This window comes from Mustela lutreola, chromosome 12 (assembly GCF_030435805.1).
Source record: "Mustela lutreola isolate mMusLut2 chromosome 12, mMusLut2.pri, whole genome shotgun sequence".
Classification (NCBI taxonomy): domain Eukaryota; kingdom Metazoa; phylum Chordata; class Mammalia; order Carnivora; family Mustelidae; genus Mustela; species Mustela lutreola.
Window position 1 is genome coordinate 12,133,232 of NC_081301.1, and position 20,869 is coordinate 12,154,100.

At 39.6% G+C, this 20,869-nt stretch overlaps 1 pseudogene; it reads left to right on the forward strand.

Moving 5' to 3' along the window:
* The first annotated feature begins 19,547 nt into the window (after positions 1–19,547).
* LOC131812728 (olfactory receptor 1L8-like) lies at positions 19,548–20,479 on the forward strand (annotated as a pseudogene).
* The last annotated feature ends 390 nt before the right edge of the window (positions 20,480–20,869 follow it).

Sequence of the window (20,869 nt, forward strand, 5' to 3'; positions counted from 1 at the left end):
GCTGTTCTTATCTCTTCTGGCAAGTGGGGAAAATAGGGAACGTCAGTCAACATGTCATAACGTTTTAGTAAGTTCCTTTCTATGAAAATTCTTAATTTTAACTACCTTTCTGTTTATTTTTCACAACTGTTGGTGCATGAGATAATTTGTCCATCTCTAGCTCTAATGATACATGAAACTGCACATTTACCAGTTTTTTTCGGAAAACAGCTAAAGGACAACTATTCTTTACTCAACAAATATTTATTGAAAAAAATCTTTGTCCCATATTGAGTACACAGTAGTGAACAAGAAATAGGAAATCTCTATGTTCAAGAAGTCTATATCTTTATATCAAGCCAGGTTCAAACCCCAATAATTTACTAAGATCAAATGTGGGGATAAAAATATATGTTTATAAAAAATAAAAAATTAAAAAAAAAAGTGAAATGGGCACCAGGAGACAGGTATGTGTCATTTCCTTTTAAAAGGGATGTGAAGAGGAGAAGGGAGTTGAGGGAAATTGGAAGGGGAGGCGAACGATGAGAGACTATGGACTCTGAAAAATAATCTGAGAGTTTTGAAGGGAAGGGAGGTGGGGAGGTGGGGAACCAGGTGGTGGGTATTAGAGAGGGCACAGATTGCATGGAGCACTGGGTGTGGTGCAAAAACAATGAATACTGCTACGCTGAAAAGAAACAAAAAAAAAAAAAAGGATGTGAAGAGCAATGGCCACAGTCGCCAAACTGTGGAAAGAACCAAGATGCACTTCAATGGACGAATGGATAAGGAAGATGGGGTCCATATACACTACAGATTATTATGCCTCCATCAGAAAGGATGAATACCCAACTTTTGTAGCAACATGGATGGGACTGGAAAAAATTATGCTGAGTGAAATAAGTTAAGCAGAGAGAGTCAATTATCATATGATTTCACTTTTTTGTGGAGCAAAAGAAATAGCACAGAGGACATGGGGAGATAGAGAGGAGAAGGGAGTTGGGAGAAATTGGAGGGGGAGATGAACCATGAGAGAATGTGGACTCTGAGAAACAAACTGAGGATTTTGAAGGGGTGGGGGGTGGGAGGTTGGTGGGTATTATGGAGGGCATGCATTGCATGGAGCATGGTGTGGTACATAGACAATGAATTCTGGTACACTGAAAAGAAATTAAAAAATAATAAAATTAAAATAGTTAAAAAAAAAAAAAACCAGATGCAAAGATCCCTAAGTTGGAACAGAATTACTGAAGTTTTATCATAGTCTTTCAGTACAATTGGCTGGGCTCTGCCTGTTTTAAGTTATTTTAAATTCCCTATTACCAAAAATGTCCATCCAGTTTTTCCAAAGCAACATTAAGAACAGCACCGAGCACTATTTCAAGTGTTTTACATATACCTTCAAACAGAACCTCACCATAGTCCTTACAAATGGTGTCATTATAGTCATTTTTAACTATGAGACAACAAATATGTACATTATTTAAATGTGCAAAGGTACACACAATTAAGTGCAATAGAATCACAACATATGTCTGACAGAGTGCATACTTTTAACCACTCTGCATGGAAATCATACTCTCATTAGAATGTCCAGAGAAGTTATGTGTCAACTACCTTTGTCCAAAATGTCCTTAACTCCCTCTAAGAAAAATTTAGCACTCATGTTTATACAATTTACAAAGGATTTTCATATGCTTTGACTTCTCTGAAAACAACAAGTGTATATTTAGGGACTGTTTAGTACACAAGGCAAACTTCATGTCCTCAATTTATAGATATAACAACTGAAACAAAAAGATTACTGACTTACCCACCTTGACTCTACTCTGGTGGTAGATTCTAGATTTATTATGTATTTGGACATTAGACTAAAGGTTAGGATAAAACACATAGCCCCAAAGAAAGAATCAAGACTGACATTCTCACTCAAGTGTAGGAACAAGACAGTGAGTCCTCCTTAAGGACCACAACCTTGCTCAGGGACACAGGTATCTTGGTTCGGGCTACCAAGAAGGAAAGTGACTTGACTTTTATGTGGAGGCATGCCTGTTCCCTGCCATAACCTGTGTCAGTCCTTACTGAGAAATCAGAAGAAAACAAGAGGGCTAGGACCAACCATGAACTTTGATTCAGGCAGGACCTTTAGATGGAGACAGCTGGGCCTATAGCGATGGAAAGGAGGTCAGACTGTGACCTTGAAGTATGAGAGGGAACCTTTAAATGGATCTGTTTTCTCAGAATTCTACCTGTCCTACTCTAGACAATGGTGAAATAGGAACCTTCGTGACACAAACATCAGATTCAGGGAAAGCTAATAAAAATTCCTTCCATTCTGCCTATTATGCTACAGGCATGGTGCTGACTGATTTGTGTGCATTGCCTCATTTATCCTTAAAATAGCATAATGAAGTAAGAATAGTTACCTTTCCCTTGCCAGTGAAGAATCTGAGGCTCAGAAAGATAAAGTCACTTCCTAAGATCACAAAATATGTAAGAGCCAGACTGAAGTTTGGGCCTCAGGCTACTATACTGCAGACACTGAGCTTATACCCATTGGTATATAACACATGTCCAGGACTAGAAATGCATGTGAACCCACACACTTAATGCAGTAGTATACATATGACCACTGTTGAAACATAGTTTAAAAAGTAGTTGAGTTCAAAGAAAAGAACCAGAGGAACCTAAGATAAGTACATGAAACATACAATAACAACATACTCTAAACATTTGGAACCATATAAAATGTGACTTATAAACAAAATGCGGCATTACACATAATCAAACACTGAGGTGACATTTTAAGACCTCTCACCTATTGCTAGTCATGAGTAAATTCATGAAACTTCTCCCCCCAGTTTGGGGAGCACATGCGTTTCTCTTCAGACTACACAATCTCACTTAACTATGATGTCTGTCCAAGGATGAAAATATGGGAGTTATAAAAAGAGAGGGGGCAAACACTTGATCTCAAAGGGACTGAGGAGACCCAAGATCACAGACACAGATTCCCTGCACTTGTTTAAAGGGGCAACACTTATTTAGACTTCTATGCCCTTGTCTAAGAGAAGAAAAGGATAAGACCAGCAGTCAATCACACACACACACACACACACACACACACACACACACAATTCATGAACAAAACATACCTATATCTGCATTGTACAATCAAGGAAACACCACACAGACCCATACATATGTAGAACTCTAGACACAGAGACATACTTTGCCCACCTAGAATTCCCAGCTCTCTCTGACCTGTGCCACTTCTTAGTGAGCTAAGGTACCTTCTAATACAGTTTCTTGAGTCCTCAGCTTCTGTTTAGAACACCAGGAACAAAAAGTAAGAAGAAAGCCTTTGTGAGCCCATAACCTCATGAGCTCTCTGAGACTGTCCTTGAGCTCCAGGGCAACAGGCAGGAGATAACCATTTTACAAACCTCAGAGAGGACTCATGGGAAGTCCCTAAGCTCCTGGTTAAGGAAAGAGTCAAAGCAGACTAATGGCCACAAATTCCTATCAGACCTTGGGGAGGAACATGTTTAGGGGCTAGAGGGACTGAGCTGCTAGAGTCACCTGAGAGGGTGACCCAGATCTCAGGGACACTCTTGGCTCCTCCTTGCTCATACATAGTTCCAGAGGGGAAGTGGGAAAGTCTTATTCAGCCTCCATCACCAGAGTTGCCAGTGCACTGGGTCAGCCTCTCCTGACAGCACATTATGGTCCAAGAAGAGTAAGTCTGGCTCCTGCGAACTCCCACACCACTTGCTACCATGAGCACTCAAATCTAGCTTTAACTTCACATCTTGCCGGTCCCCTCTCTCCCTAGGGAGAGACTTCAGGGCATGGAAGTTCGCCTGTTCCAAGAGAGTGTAGAGGGGGAAGATTGAGTCTTTGGCTCAGCTCTCAGAAGAATTGAGTCTGGTCTATACCACACATTAATTTTGGCCCTGAGCACAAAAGGTAATCCCCTAAGATCTGTTACATCAACTGTAAAGTGTGGACAAAAATATATTGTCTGCAGAAGTTTTTCTTGAAATTAAATTAGATGTTTCATGCTAAAACACATAATAAATGCACAACAGATATCAGTCCTTGTGATCATTATCTTTGTATCTTCCCAAAACAGAAAATGATATCTAGAATCACTGTTATTGCCACGGGATTGCCATTAAATGAATAATTGAATTAACTAATTAATTAATTCTTCCAATCTAATAGTAAGAGTTTATTCCTGCCCTAAAAGATTAAATGAGTTAAAACACATGGTGAACTTAGAACATTGTCTGGCATTTTGTAAGTCCTGAACAAACTTTGACTATTTTGTTGCCATGGTTTACAAACTCATTACCTACAGCTGCTCATATGTACACATATTTTTTTCATTAACATCTTAGTTACTGATAACTCCATGTTGTTCAAACCAAAATGTAGGAACCTGTTAGCCATCAGAGGAGAGCTGGGTTGGGGGACAGGTTCAGTAGGTGATGGGGATTAAGGAGCACCTTTGTTGTGATGAGAACCAGATGTTGTATGGATACATTGAATCGCTATATTGTACACCTGAAACTAATATTACACTGTATTTGAACTAACTGGAATTTAGATAAAAACTTTTTTTAATGTAAGTTTTCAAGAAAAACTTCTGCAGACAATATATTTTTGTCCACACTTTACAGCTGATGACTCCTACCTTTCTCTCACACTCTCAATTCATCAGCAACTCTTGCCGGCTCCAAATTACAACAAAAAACAGTATTCACCAATTTTTTACTACTTTCCCTGCTACCATCCTAGCTTATTACTTCTTTTTTTTTTAATATTTTATTTATTTATTTGACAGAGAGAGAGAGATCACAAGTAGGCAGAGAGGTAGGCAGAGAGAGGAAGGAAAGCAGGCTCCCTGCTGGGCAGAGAGCCTGATGGCATGCAGGGCTAGATCCCAGGACCCTGAGATCTTGACCTGAAAGCAGAGGCTTTAACCCACTGAGCCACCCAGGCGCCCCCTAGCTTATTACTTCTTTTTTTTTTTTTTTTTTGACTTGATTCTTACACATTTAATAGACTTAAATATTTATACATTTATATGTAAATGTATAAATATATATATATATATATATATATATATATAATTTAACTTCTTCCAGATTGTATTTTTTTTCTGTAACATTAAAAAAAAGACCAAAAAAGTGTTTTTCCCCCTTTCTCTTAGTGGTATATAAATATAGGGTTAACTATAATTCAAGTACTTTTTTTTAATTATTAAATTGATTTATTTATTTTCAGAAAAACAGTATTCATTATTTTTTCACCACACCCAGTGATCCATGCAATCCGTGCCCTCTATAATAACAAATATCATGGAGGACAAGGGGTGTTAGAGAGGAGAAGGGAGTTGGGGTAAATTGGAAGGGGAGGTGAATCATGAGAGACTATGGACTCTGAAAAACAATCTGAGGGTTTGAAGTGGGGGGGGGAGGTTGGGGTAGCTTATTACTTCTTAACTGCACTGTTGCGGTAGCTCCTAGGTGGTCCCCCTGCTTCCACACAGCCCTCTTCTCTAGCCAGAATGATCCTTTTTAAAGCTGAATCATGTTACTCTTTTGGTGAAAAACTTCCAAGGGCTACACAAATAATTCACAGTAAAAATCAAATCACAAAGCCTAAAGGACCTAGGCCCTATTGACTTTGTAAAAAAAAAAAAAAAAAAAAAAAAAAAATGATCCCCTCAATACAAAAATAAATTAAAAAAAAAAAAACCCGCACACATATGTAAATATATCTCCTCCTGCTCTTCTGCATGCTCACTGCCCTTCAGGGAAGAATCTTTTTGTTGCTTGGACATAGCTGGCATTGTCAAATTTCATAATGTTGCAGTTGCTAAATCTGTTCCCTGAAATACTTTTCCTGCAAATATCCCAGTGGCTCTGTTCCCTGCTGCCTTCAATTCTTTGTTCAAATACCACCTTCTGGGTGAGACCAGCCATTATTACCATTCATCATAACACCACTTAAAGTTACAGCCTCTACCCTGTATTCCTGATTTCTCTGCAAACTACCTTTTATGTCACTTAAAAACCATGAAACTTACTTACATATTAAGTATATTTTCACTGTCTCCCCACTAGAATATAAGCTCCACAAAAGGAAAATATTTTTTTAATTAATTTATTTTTTCCAGCTTAACAGTATTCATTGTTTTTGCACCACACCCAGTGCTCCATGCAATACGTGCCTTCCCACCCCCCACCCCTTCAAAACCCTCAGATTGTTTTTCAGAGTCCATAGTCTCTCATGGTTCACCTCCCCTTCCAATTTCCCTCAACTCCCTTCTCCTCTCCATCTCCCCTTGTCCTCCATGCTATTTGTTATGCTCCAAAAATAAGTGAAACCATATGATAATTGACTCTCTCTGCTTGACTGATTTCACTCAGCATAATCTCTTCCAGTCCCGTCCATGTTGCTACAAAAGTTGGGTATTCATCCTTTCTGATGGAGGCATAATACTCCATAGTGTATATGGACCACATCTTCCTTATCCATTCATCCATTGAAGGGCATCTTGGTTCTTTCCACAGTTTGGTGACCGTGGCCATTGCTGCTATAAACATTGGGGTACAGATGGCCCTTCTTTTCACTACATCTATCTTTGGGGTAAATACCCAGTAGTGCAATGGCAGGGTCATAGGGAAGTTCTGTTTTTAATTTCTTGAGGAATCTCCACACTCTTCTCCAAAGAGGCTGCACCAACTTGCATTCCCACCAACAGTGTAGGAGGGTTCCCCTTTCTCCACATCCTCTCCAACACATGTTGGCAGGTAAAGCGGAGTGGGAAAGTTGGACTGATATCGGAAGATAAACAAAAGGGGGAGGGAGCCAGCAGAGACGACCCATTGGAAAGTAATATCCCAATATGAGAGTGCCCTGCGTCTGGGGACCAGCATTAACTTGGGAGTCTGGTAGAAAGCACTCAAAAAGAGCAAAGGATCATGGGGGGTGGGGGGTAATTGTGGGAATCAGGACATTAGGGACAGGGGCTTAAGTCCCCAGACCCAGGACAGCCACCTCTGGCACAGAGCCAGAGAGAGTGTGGCAGAGAAAACAGGTCTTGGTCCCTGAGCCACCAGCGCGCCTGAGAGGGCGTGGGACCTGGCTCCCATGAGGGGCTGGGAGCCTCGCCAGCCAACAGAAGCACAACCTTTTTGCAGTCCCCACGCAAGTGCCCTGCCGTGCTATCAGAGTCTGAGACGCGCCCTGCGCCCTCCACTGAGAGAGGGGCACACAGGCACCAGCCCGGTGCTCTCAGACCTGGAAAGACCAGGCACTCCCAGCCAGGGCCAGCGGGAAAATCTCAGTGTGCAATCACTGCTTGGAACCTCTCTGGCAGTCTGGAGCTGCCCAGACAGCCGCTTCTGCCATGGTTTTGGGTGCAAGGAAAATATTTTTGTCTGAATTGTTCACTTCTAGAATTTTCCATAAATACAGTAGACACATTAAAAAGAACACCAAAAAAACATTATCCAGCCACTGTAGCCCACGGACCTCAATGTGGGCAGTGGCCTCATCCAACAGAGACCATAATAGCAAGTCTCACCTGCTCAAGTATGCTACCAACTGATCTGTCCACAGACCCAAGCTGAACTGACTGGTGAAAGACTGTCCTTGCCAAATAAAATCTGTGAAGTGTAGAAGAAGAGCCTGCTTATTCAAATATACAGATACCAAGGCAAGGAATTAAGATCATGAAGAATCAGGTAAAACCAACACTTCCAAAGGAAACTAATAAAGCTCTAATAACTAACCAAAAGAAATAACATAATAAACTGTTTGACAAATATTTCAGAATAATCCTCTTAAGGTTTAGTGAACCACCATGAGAAGGTAGGGTTTATCCCTGGGCTGCAAGAGTAGTTCAACATATGTAAATCCATATGTGATTCACCAGATTCATAGACTAAAAGATAAAAATAATTTGATTCTCTCAGTAGGTGCAGAAAAATCAATTGATTAAATGCAAACTCCGTTGTGATAAAAACCTCAATAAATTGTGTAGAGAGTGAACATCTCTCAACATAATAAAGGCTATTTGACAAGCCTGAAGCTAACATCATACTCAGTGGTCAGAGGTTGAAAGCTTTTCTTCTAAGATTGGGATCAAGACAAAGAAGCCCTCTCTCATTACTCCTATTCAGCATTGTACAGAAATCCTATCCAGAGCAATTGGGCAAGAAAAAGAAATAAAACATATCAGAATTAAAAAGGTAGAAGTAAAAGTGTCTGTATTAGAGATGATATGATCATATATTTAGAACATCCTGAAACTCTACCAACAACTATAATAATAAATCTGAATACAGTAAAGCTGCCAGGGACAAAATCAACACAGAAAAATCTGTTGTGTTTCCATACACTAACAACAAATTATCTGATAAAGAAATAAAGAAAATAATACCACTTACAATAACTAGACAATAAAATAGGAATAAACTTAACCAAAGAGGTAAAATAACTCTGTGCTGAAAACCATCAGATATTGATTTTTAAAAAATTGAAGACACAGTCAAATGGAAATATACTTAGTTTTGCAAAAAGGGAGGTGGGTGGCAGATGGGGTAACTGGGTGATGGGCATTAAAGAGGGCATGTGATGTGATGAGCACTGGATGTTATATGCAACTAATGAATCATTGAACATTACATCAAAGACTAATGATGTACTACTATATATTGGCTAATTGAATTTAAATAAAATAAATAAATAAGGCACAATAAAAAATAGAAAAGTTAACAACTGGAACTACATAAAACTAAAATACTTCTGTACCCCAAAGGAACAATTTAAAAAATGAGAAGATAACCTACAGAATGGGACAAAGTTTTTGCAAACCACATATCTGATGAAAGGTTAATATCCAAAATACACATGGAACTCATACAACTCAATAGCAAAACTAAAAAACAGGCAAAGTACCTGAAAATACATTTTTTCAAGGAAATAATGCAAATGGCCAAAAGGCACATGAATAGATGCTAAACATTTCTAACCACCAGGGAAATGTAAGTCAAAACCACAATGAAGAAAACCAAGAAATGAACCCACAACAATATGGTCAGTTATTCTCCAACAAAGCAGGAAAGAATATCCACTGGGAAAAAGACAGTCTCTTCAACAAATGGTGTTGGGAAAGTGGACAGCAACATGCCAAAGAATGAAACTAGACCTCTTTCTGACACCATACAAAAGAATAAATTCAAAATGAAAGAAAGACCCAAATGTAAGACAGGAAACCATCAAAATCCTAAAGGAGTACATTGGCAGAAACCTCTTTGACAATGGCCAGAGCAACTTCTACTAGATACATCTCCTGAGGCAAGGGAAACAAAAACAAAAATAAACTATTGGGACTTCATCAAAATAAAAAGCTTCTACCCAGTGAAGGAAACAATCAACAAAACTAAGAGGAAAAGATATTTGCAAATGACATTCTGATAAAGGGTTAGTATCCAAAATACATTTTTATATATATTTTTTTAAATTTTTTATTTTTTATAAACATATATTTTTATCCCCAGGGGTACAGGTCTGTGAATCACCAGGTTTACACACTTCACAGCACTCACCAAAGCACATACCCTCCCCAATGTCCATAATCCCACCCCTTTCTCCCAAAACCCCTCCCCCCAGCAACCCTCAGTTTGTTTTGTGAGATTAAGAGTCACTTATGGTTTGTCTCCCTCCCAATCCCATCTTGTTTCATTGATTCTTCTCCTACCCACTTAAGCCCCCATGTTGCATCACCACTTCCTCATATCAGGGAGATCATATGATAGTTTTCTTTCTCTGCTTGACTTATTTCGCTAAGCATGATACGCTCTAGTTCCATCCATGTTGTTGCAAATGGCAAGATTTCATTTCTTTTGATGGCTGCATAGTATTCCATTGTGTATATATACCACATCTTCTTGATCCATTCATCTGTTGATGGACATCTAGGTTCTTTCCATAGTTTGGCTATTGTGGACATTGCTGCTATAAACATTCGGGTGCACGTGCCCCTTTGGATCACTACGTTTGTATCTTTAGGGTAAATACCCAATAGTGCAATTGCTGGGTCATAGGGCAGTTCTATTTTCAACATTTTAAGGAACCTCCATGCTGTTTTCCAGAGTAGCTGCACCAGCTTGCATTCCCACCAACAGTGTAGGAGGGTTCCCCTTTCTCCGCATCCTCGCCAGCATCTGTCATTTCCTGACTTGTTTATTTTAGCCATTCTGAATGGTGTGAGGTGATATCTCATTGTGGTTTTGATTTATATTTCCCTGATGCTGAGTGATATGGAGCACTTTTTCACGTGTCTGTTGGCCATCTGGATGTCTTCTTTGCAGAAATGTCTGTTCATGTCCTCTGCCCATTTCTTGATTGGATTATTTGTTCTTTGGGTGTTGAGTTTGCTAAATTCTTTATAGATTCTGGACACTAGTCCTTTATCTGATATGTCATTTGCAAATATCTTCTCCCATTCTGTCAGTTGTCTTTTGATTTTGTTCACTGTTTCCTCCAAAATACATTTTAAAAAACTTAAAAACTCAACACTCCCCCCAAAATAATCAAGTTCAAAAAAATGTGCAGAAGAGATGAATAGACATTTTCCAAAGAAGACATACAGATGGCCAGACACATTAAAAGATGCTCCACATCACTCATCATCAGGGAAATAAAAATCAAAACGACAAAGAGATACCACCTCACACTGGTCAGAATTACTAAAATTAACAACACAGGAAACAAAAGTTGTTGACAAAGATATATACAAAGGGGAACCCTCATAGACTGTTAGTGGGAATGCAGACTGGTACAGCCACTTTGGAAAACAATATGAAGTTTCTTCAAAAAATTAAAAATAGAACGGCACTACAATCTGGCAACTGAACTACTAGATATTTACCCAAAAGATACAAAAGTATTGACTCGAAGGGATACATGCATTCTGATGTTTATAGCAACATTATCCTAAATAGCCAAATTATAGAAAGAGCCCAAATGTCCATCAACTGATGAATGGAGTGTGTGTGTGTGTGTGTGTGTGTGTGTGTGTGTGAAAAATATTACTCAGTAATCAAAAAGAATGAAATCTTGCCATTTGCAAAGGCATGGATGGAGCTAGAGAATGTTAAGTCTCTAAGCAAAATAAGTCAGAGAAAGACAAAAACCATATGATTTCACTCACATGTGCAATTTAAGAGACAAATAGATGAACATGGGGTGGGAAGAGAGACAAACCAGGAAACAGACTCTTAACTATACAGTTAAGAGGGTTACTGAAGGGGAGGAGATGGTGGGGGGGGTGTTAAATGGGTGATGGGTATTAAGGAGTGCACTTGTTGTGGTGAGGACTGGGTATTCTAGGTAAGTGTTGAATCACTAAATTCTATACCTGAAACTAATAATACATTGCATGTTAACTAACTGGAATTTAGATTAAAAACTTGAAAAAATTTAAAAATTAAAAAAATTTTAAAACCACAATGAGTTATCACCTCACATCTGTGATGATGGTTATTTTCGAGAAAGCAAGAGACAACAAATGCTGAAGCAGATATAGACAAAAGGGACCTTTGTGCAGTGTTGTTGCAGTCACTATGGAAAACAGTGCAGTCATTATGGAAAATATCTTGGAGGTTCCTCAAAAAATTAAAAATAGGGTGCCTGAGTGGCTCAATGTGTTGAGCCTCTGCCTTCGGCTTGGGTCATGATCTCAGGGTCTTGGGATCAAGTCCTACATCGGGCTCTCTGCTCAGCAGGGAGCCTGCTTCCCCCTCTCTCTATGCCTGCCTCTCTGCCTACTTGTGATCTCTCTCTCTATGTCAAATAAATAAATAAAATCTTTTAAAAAATTAAAAATAGAACTATCATATGATCCAGCAATCCCATGCTGGGTATATACATCCAAAAGAAATAAAATCACTATCTTGAAGAGCTGTCTGCATATCTATGTTCATTACAGCTGTATTTAAACAGTCAAGATATGGAAAAAAACACCTAAATATTTATCAATGGATGAGTGGACAATGAAAATTGGAAATATAAGGGAATATTATTCAGCCATAAAAAAGAAGGAAATCTTGCCATTTGCAACATGGATGGACCTTGAGGACATTATGCTAAGTGCAGTTAGAGAAAGACAAATACGATGTGGTCTCACTTATATGTGTAATCTAAAAACAAATAAACAAAAACAGAACTCAGAGAAACACAGACTAGGTGGATGGTTTCCAGGAGTGAGGAGAGAGGGTGGGAGAAATGGATGAAAGCACTCAAAGAGTACAAACTTCCAGCTATAAGATGAATAATTTCTGGGGATATAATTTACAGCACGATGACTATAGATAATAAGATTGTATTGTGTATTTGAAAGTTGCTAAGAGAGTAGATTTTAAAAGTTCTAACTGCACAAAATATGTTATAACTTGTGAGGTCATGGATGTTGCAATTAATATGATTGTGATAATTTTGTAATCTGTACATACATAAAATTATTGCACTCTACACTTTAAACTTATACAATATTCTGTGTCGGTTATACCTCAATAAAGCTAAAAAAAAACAAAATGGGAGGAAGGAAGGAAGGAAGGAAGTTAGGAAGTTGAATGAATGAATAGAAAGCACAGAAGTAAACTCTAAATGGATGAAACTTCAATGTGAGATAGGAATCCATCAAAATCCTAGAGGAAAACATGGGCAATAATCTCTTCGACATCAGCCACAGCAACCTCTTTCAAGACACATCTCCAGAGGCAAGGGAAACAAAAGTGAAGATGAACTTTTAGGACTTCATCAAGATAAAAGCTTCTGCACAGCAAAGGAAAGAGTCAACAAAACAAAGAGGCAACCCATGGAACGGGAGAAAATATTTACAAAAGACACTACAGACAAAGGGTTGATATTCAAGATCTATAAAGAACTCCTCAAATCCAACACCCAAAAAACAGATAATCAAGTCAAAAAAATGGCCAAAGGACATGAACAGACACTTCTCCAAAGAAGACATATGAATGGGTAACAGACACATGAATAAATGTTCAACAACATCCTTAGCCATCAGGGAAATTCAAATCAAAACCACATTGAGATAACATTGGAGCACTGGGTGTGGTGCATAAACAATGAATTCTGTTACGCTGAAAAGAAATTAATTTAAAAAAAAGTTTAAAAAAAAAAACACTTTACACCAGTTAGAATGGCAAAAATTGAAAAGGCAAGAAACAACAAATGTTGGAAAGGTTGTGGAGAAAGAGGAACCCTCTTATACTGTTGGTGGGAATGCAGGTTGGTGCAGCCACTCTGGAAAACAGTGTGAATGTTCCTCAAAAAGTTAAAAATAGAGCTACCCTATGATCCTGCAATTGCACTACCGGGTATTTACCCCAAAGATACAGATATAGTGAAAAGAAGGGCCACATGCACCCCAATGTTCATAGCAGCAATGTCCACAAAAACCAAACTGTGGAAAGAGCCAAGATAAACAAATGGATAAAGAAGATGTGGTCCATATATACAATGGAATATTATTCAGCCATCAGAAGGGTTGAATACCCACCATTTGCATCGACATGGGTGGAACTGGAGGGGATTATGCTAAGTGAAATAAGTCAAGCAGAGAAAAACAATTATTATATGGTTTCACTTATTTGTGGAACATAAAGAACAGCATGGAGGACACTATGAGAAGGAAGGGGAAAATGAAAGGGGGGGAATCGGAGGAGAGAGATGAACCATAAGAGACTATGGACTCCGGTAAACAGAGGGTTTCAGAGGGGGGAGGGATGGAGGGATGTATTAACTAAGTAATGGGTATTAAGGAGGGCATGTATTGCATGGAGCACTGGATGTTATACTCAAACTATGAATCATGGGACACTACATCAAAAACTAATGATGTTACTGTATGGTGTCTATCATAACATAATAAAATAAAAATTTTTTAAGAAGCTAGTCACATGAATAGGCAGAACTCTAACACAAAACTTTCTGTCTCTGTATTATTTACTCTTTTTTGTTTTTTAAGGGTAACCTAATCTATATTTGTCCTCCCAGGTGACACATGTATTTTTGTGTGTGTGTGACTTTTTATTATGTTGTCGGTTGCTCTTAAAATGTAGATTAAAATATAAATATTCATCTAAAAGCTAAGGAAAAAGACTAATATATTATGTGAGACAGTGATTTACTGAGGGCAATAATAGAATATGTTTTATTTCCTATACATTGTTATAGATTATTCTTTTCATGATACACAATATTCTCTACATAAAACCTAAAAGGAAATGTTCTTTGATATCATTGCCAAGAGTAGTTGCTATCCTCATTTTTCAGATGAAGAAATTCAGACTAACAGACGATAAGTAACATGCTAAAAACAACTAACTTACTGGTAAGATAGGAATTCTATTGAATATCTTCTTTCTTCAACCATAACCTTAAAAGACCACACTGAGCCTAAACTCTGAAAACACGTAAATATTTTTCCAAAGTCCTTTTGCTAAATATGACAATAACTGTTGCTCTATTCTGTACTTTAAACATATATAAACTGACACTAGTTTATATAGAAATCCCACATAGAAAAAGTTTGAATCCACATGCATGCCAACATACTGGAACACACCAAACACCACTGATCTGCCCTCCCTGTATCCCCTGAATACTGCAACCTCCCCAGTCCTAGAATATACCACGTCCATACCTGACTCCATAAACATAATAATATTCACCCACATAAATACTTGTTCACTCTTGATAACCCAGAGTCGGGGAAATGAAACACACCCTTGAGATGTTGCACTGAGGTTAAGAAGCTCTGGGATGAGTTCCCACACAGAGACAGGAAGCCTCAGGGTTCCTCTTTCCCCCAGAGTCAGCCCTGCTAGGTGTGATTCCCAGTCTGCTTACTCTGCTTTGAACAATCACAGGAGCAGCTCCCTTGAGAGATCTATCGCACCACAACTTCTTCAGCCTAACAAGGACTCTGGAGGCCAGCAGGAGCAGAGCTCGGACTCAGGAGATGCTGCCTGGGCTTTCACAATCAAGAGGGTCCTTGTCCCTTGAGTCAGGACTTCTCTGCTTTCTGAGATGGGGAGCTGGGAAAGCAGCAGCATGCTGGGGACCAGACATGACGTGTTGGAGGCCAGTGAAGGGAAACATGTTATCCTTCCCAAGTAACATATCCATTTGCCTGCCTTTCCTATTCCTCTCCTTGTTCACCAGCTCAGAATGTCATGGGAGACACATGAGGTGGCTGTGCTTGGCTGAGAAGCAGACTGGCAGCTGACTAGCAGGTGTGGTGCAGACCAGCTTCTGGAAACACTGGGAAGGAAAGAACAGCATCTGGATGTGGAGGTGAGCTTCAGTAACCTAACCACCTGCGTGGCTACCCCAGCCTCTGGCACCTAGACTTTCCTTCCTGATAGCTTCAAATATTTCATGGGTGAAGCAGTCATAGGGTCCAACTGAAACCTCCATCTGGCTTTTAGTTTTCAGTCCATCCATTTTGACCTCTTAGGCAGTTTACACTGTGGGCTTTCGTGGAAGGAAAACACCATCAGGAAAGGAAAGGAAAGGAGAAGAGAGAAGAGGAGAGAAAGAGAGAGAGAAAGAAAGAAAGAAAGAAAGAAAGAAAGAAAGAAAGAAAGAAAGAAAGAGAAGAAGAAGGAGGGAGAGAAAGAAAGAAAAAGAAAGAAAGAAAGGGAAAGAGAGAAAGAAGAAAGAAAGAAAGAAAGAAAGAAAGAAAAGAAAAGAAGGGAAGAAGGAAGGATGAAAGGAAAGAAAGAAAATAGGAAAGGGAAAGAAAAAAAAGCTGTGTATTTCCAGCCTCACCCACTCACCTTGTGCTTTGATTCTTCCTGAATCTTCTTCCTGATTCTCAGATTGGAAAAACCTTCCTTTTTCCTAGTCATCAGAATAGGTGATCCTCACATCTATGACCTGGATTACCCAACCTCATTAATTAACCCAAATTTCCACTAATTTCTGATTTCCACAGGCAGCCCTTTCAAAAATGGCTCCTTGTGTAATATTGATCTGTGTTTGACAAATTGTTTTTGCAGACATGGTATCTCACCCGCTATTCATAAAACATCAGAAATCAGCTTAAGAAAAAGTGACAGAGGGCAAATCAAACCCCATCCAGAACACTGCCCAGCACTGACCACAATTCCACATGACAGACATACCCCAGCCATGCATGGCCAATTTTTTTTCCAGCTGGTTTAGGCCAGATAATCATGGATGTTCAAAACTTCAAATCCTCCAGCTGCATAACACAGAAAGATGGGCACCTCCCTAGCCACTGCAAGGAGAGATTCTGAATATGGAAGAAGAAAACTTGTCAGTTAAGGGGGATAGAAGGTACAGTCACGTGGGAAATGACCACCATGAGGCAAACAGTGTCTGTATATGATTGTGACCCAAAATGTAGACACACAGACATGAGCAGGTGTAGCCTAAGGGTTAAGAGCATGTGCCTCAGAGTGATTCAGCATGGGGTTCAAATCCTGATTGCTACTCACTTCTTTGGTGACCTTGAGCAAACCACTGCACTGCTAAGCCTCAGGCTCCTGTTAAGAACACATGCCTCGGGGCGCCTGGGTGGCTCAGTGGGTTAAGCCGCTGCCTTCGGCTCAGGTCATGATCTCAGGGTCCTGGGATCCAGTCCTGCATTGGGCTCTCTGCTCAGCAGGGAGCCTGCTTCCTTCTCTCTCTCTCTCTCTGCCTGCCTCTCAGTGTACTTGTAATTTCTCTGTCAAATAAATAAATAAAATCTTTAAAAAAAAAAAAAAAAAAGAACACATGCCTCATGGTCCCTCATCATTTGTGGCATCTGTGAGGTCCTTAACACAAGCTTGACATGTAGAAAAATTTTCAATGATACTGGTTATTGTTATTAACTTTAAGTACTGGTTCACTCAAATCATGCAGTGCATGAACTAACATTTCTTCTGTAAGCTCTTGCAAAAACCATGAGATTAGTCTGACAACTTGGCAGTGAGAAGGATATTTTAAGCATGTGTGTTAACTGATTTTGAGGACAAACAGCCATAGCAGATAAGAGAAGGTGACACTGAGACTTATGATGATCAAGAGTTTCTCTTGAGGGACACCTGGGTGGCTCAGTGGGTTAAGTCTCTGCCTTCGGCTCAGGTCATGATCTCAGAGTCCTGGGATGGAGCCCCACATCAGGCTCTCTGCTCAGCAGGGAGTCTGCTTCCTCTTCTCTCTGCCTGCTGCTCTGCCTGCTTGTGATCTTTGTCTGTCAAACAAATAAAATCTTAAAAAAAAAAAAAAAGTTTCTCTTGAGTCAGGGCACCTGGGTGGCTCAGATGGTTAAGCATCTGACTCTTGATCTCTGGTCATAATCTCAGGGTCATGGGATTGAGCCCGCTTCAGGCTCCACACTGGGCAGAGAGCTTGCTTAAGATCCTCTCTCTCCCTTTGCCTCTGCCCCTCCCCTGCATGCCTTCTCACTTTTGAACACTTTCTCTCAAAAGAAAAAGAAAACATAAGCATTCTTTTGCAATTTGCTTTCTTAGCAACCTCCACGTATGCAATAAATGATCCGTTACACACATAACATCATTTAATTGTAATATAATTGCTGCATTTTAATTGTTTTTTTCTACTTTTTTTAAAATTTATTTTTTACTTTCAGCATAACAGTATTTATTATTTTTGCACCACACCCAGTGCTCCATGCAATCCGTGCCTTCTCTAATACCCACCATCTGATACGCCGACCTCCCACACCCTGCCCCTTCAAAACCTTTAGATTGTTTTTCAGAGTCCATAGTCTCTCATGGTTCACCTCCCCTTCCAATTTCCCCCAACTCCCTTCTCCTTGTTTTTTTTTAAGATTTTATTTATTTTTTTGAGAGACAAAGATCACAAGTAGGCAGAGAGGCAGGCAGAGAGAGAGGAGGAAGCAGACTCCCTGCTGAGCAGAAAGCCCGATGCGGGGCTCGATCCCAGGACACTGGGATCATGACCTGAGCTGAAGGCAGAGACTTTAACACACTGAGCCACCCAGGTGCCCCTGCATTTTAATTATTTAATTAATACATTAATATTTCAATGTTAAATAAATTAATATATTAATTAGAATAACAATACTTAATCTATGAAAAGTTCAATGTAAAAGGATCATGAAAAAGGTGTGAAAGAATATGGTGCTTCTAAAATTATTTCAAAGACATTGGTGATTTAAGTATGTTCACTATAGAGATTTTTATGGTAAGTAGGAATATATAAATAACAATATCTCAAACTATTTGAAGATCTCTATGTAATATGTCCACTAATGAGGTATAGATGGATATGCTGACTCTAAAAAGTTGATTTAAGGGGTGCCTGGGTGGCTCAGTCAGTTGAGCATCTGCTTTTGGCTCAGGTCATGATCCCGGGGTCCTGAGATAGAGCCATGCATTGGGCTCCCTACTCAAAGAGGAGTCTGCTTCTCCCTCTCCCTCTGCTACTCCCCTTGCTTGTGTTTTCTCTTACTCTCTCTCACAGTATCTGTAAAATAAATAAATAAAATCTTTTTTTTAAGTTGATTTAAAACACTTTGCTTATATAAGATTTCTCATTACACAGCTTGTTGTTGTAGCAGGAAAATGGAGGCCATGTTGATGTCAACCACCAAGTAGCTGGATAAGGCTGAAAAAAGCATATTTCAACACTTAATATATAAAAAATTACTATGTTCTCTTAAGTATTTTTGCCTACACATACGACTGGTAAATTATAAAACATGAACTGAATACTTAACAATGAATGCCCATGCTGTACAAATGTGATTTAGGACAAAATATCAGAGAAATGAAAAATAATTTACAGTAAGGGGAAACGTGCACTGACTGGTGATGATAGCATGGCATGAGCTAAGGAGGATGACCCCCTCACCCTGTGCCCAGAGGAGAAAAAGCCCATTTTGTTTGGGTTAAACTTCATCTTGGATTTTTCCTGTTGGTTATTTTGGTAAAATCATCCCCCATCCATCTCCATTCCTTATACACTGCTTGATGTTGTTTGTTGTTGATCAGTCTCCCCCACCTAGAACATGAGCTACTTAATACATTGATTTTCTGCTTTTATTGCTAAATCTCCAGCAAGGGAACAGTATTTTCACAGAATAGGAACTGATGAACTGGAATCAGTGAGGTCCATCTCTGATGGTTTCTTTCTTTCTTTTTTTTTTTTTAATTAAGTTCAATAAGCCAACATATATAATACATCATTGGTTTTTAACATAGTGTTCAATGATTCATTCGTTGTGTATAACATCCAGTGCAACTCTCATGGTTTCTAAAGGAAAAATTTTCTCTGTCCTTCCAGCGTTCACGATAAGGCCTTGTGATGCCATGGATTTGAGAAGGTAGGGCTATATCAAGGGAGATTGACAAGGGCCCCTGCATAACAGCTAATTGTGACCAGAGAAAAAAAAGACTTGCTGGGTTGTGCACTTGGAGTAAGGTAAATAACAAAACATCATGTATAGAACTAGACCCAAGCCAATGGCAAGAGTCAACCAAACCAGCAGTGTCTCTGAGTTCATTCTCCTGGGACTCTCCTCCCGGCCTGAAGACCAGACATCTCTCTTTATCCTCTTCCTCACCATGTACCTGGTCACCGTAATCAGGAACCTACTCATCATCCTGGCCATCCACTCTGACCCCCAGCTCCAGGCCCCCATGTATTTCTTCTTGAGTTTCCTGTCCTTCACTGACATTTGCTTTACAACAACCATTGTCCCCAGGATGCTAGTGAACTTCCTGTCAGAGAAGACCATCTCCTATGCTGGGTGTCTGACACAGATGTATTTCATTTATGCTTTGGGCAACACTGACAGCTGCCTACTGGTGGTCATGGCCTTTGATCGCTATGTGGCCATCTGTAACCCCTTCAACTATGTCACCACCATGAACCACCACTGGTGGCCTTTTCCTTCTCACTTCCTCACCTCCACTCACTCCTACACACACTGCTACTGAATTGCCTCGTCTTCTGTGACTCCAATGTCATCCATCACTTCCTCTGTGACCTCAGTCCCCTGATGAAGTTGTCATGCTCCCCCACCTTTGCCGATGAAATTGTGATACTGTCAGAAGGTTCTATTGTTTTGGTGACCCCCTTTCTGTGCATTATTTTCTCTTATCTACAAATCCTCATTGCAGTTCTCAAGATCCCCTCAGCCATTGGGAAACGCAAAGCCTTCCCCACCTGTGGCTCTCACCTCACTGTGGTAGCTCTCTTTTATGGAAGCATCTTCTATGTCTATTTACAGCCCCTGTCCACCTACACTGCCAGGGACCACATAGCAACACTTGTCTACACAGTTCTGTCCTCCATGCTAAACCCTTTTATCTACAGTCTGAGAAACAGAGACCTGAAGCAGGGCCTGAAGAAGCTGATGGGCAGGAGGAAGTCCCAGGCAGCACCCTCTTGACAAACCCACACATGTAATCTGCTCCACTTAAATCAGGTCTCTACTAGATATTTGTGAAAACTGAATTATTGCAAGTTAGCTTTTTCAACACATGTGAGATAAAGCTCACATCCATTAATGACAGTGACCAATTGTCCCTGCCTCTGCTGAAATCATACTTTCCTCACTATTCTTCCATTTCCCATTAAGATTCATTATGTTATTATCCTCCAAATATTGCTTTTAACTAATTCTCTTGTCACAAGTATTTCCTGAACAAATTGTTGTCTTTTTATTAAGACCTCTTCTCCAAAACCCTTCACAATACAGTATATTGCTGAAAATGATCACTAAACTTACAGCTTTTGAGTCTTTGCAAACATTTCAAGGGGAAAGGATTGAGGGAGAGAA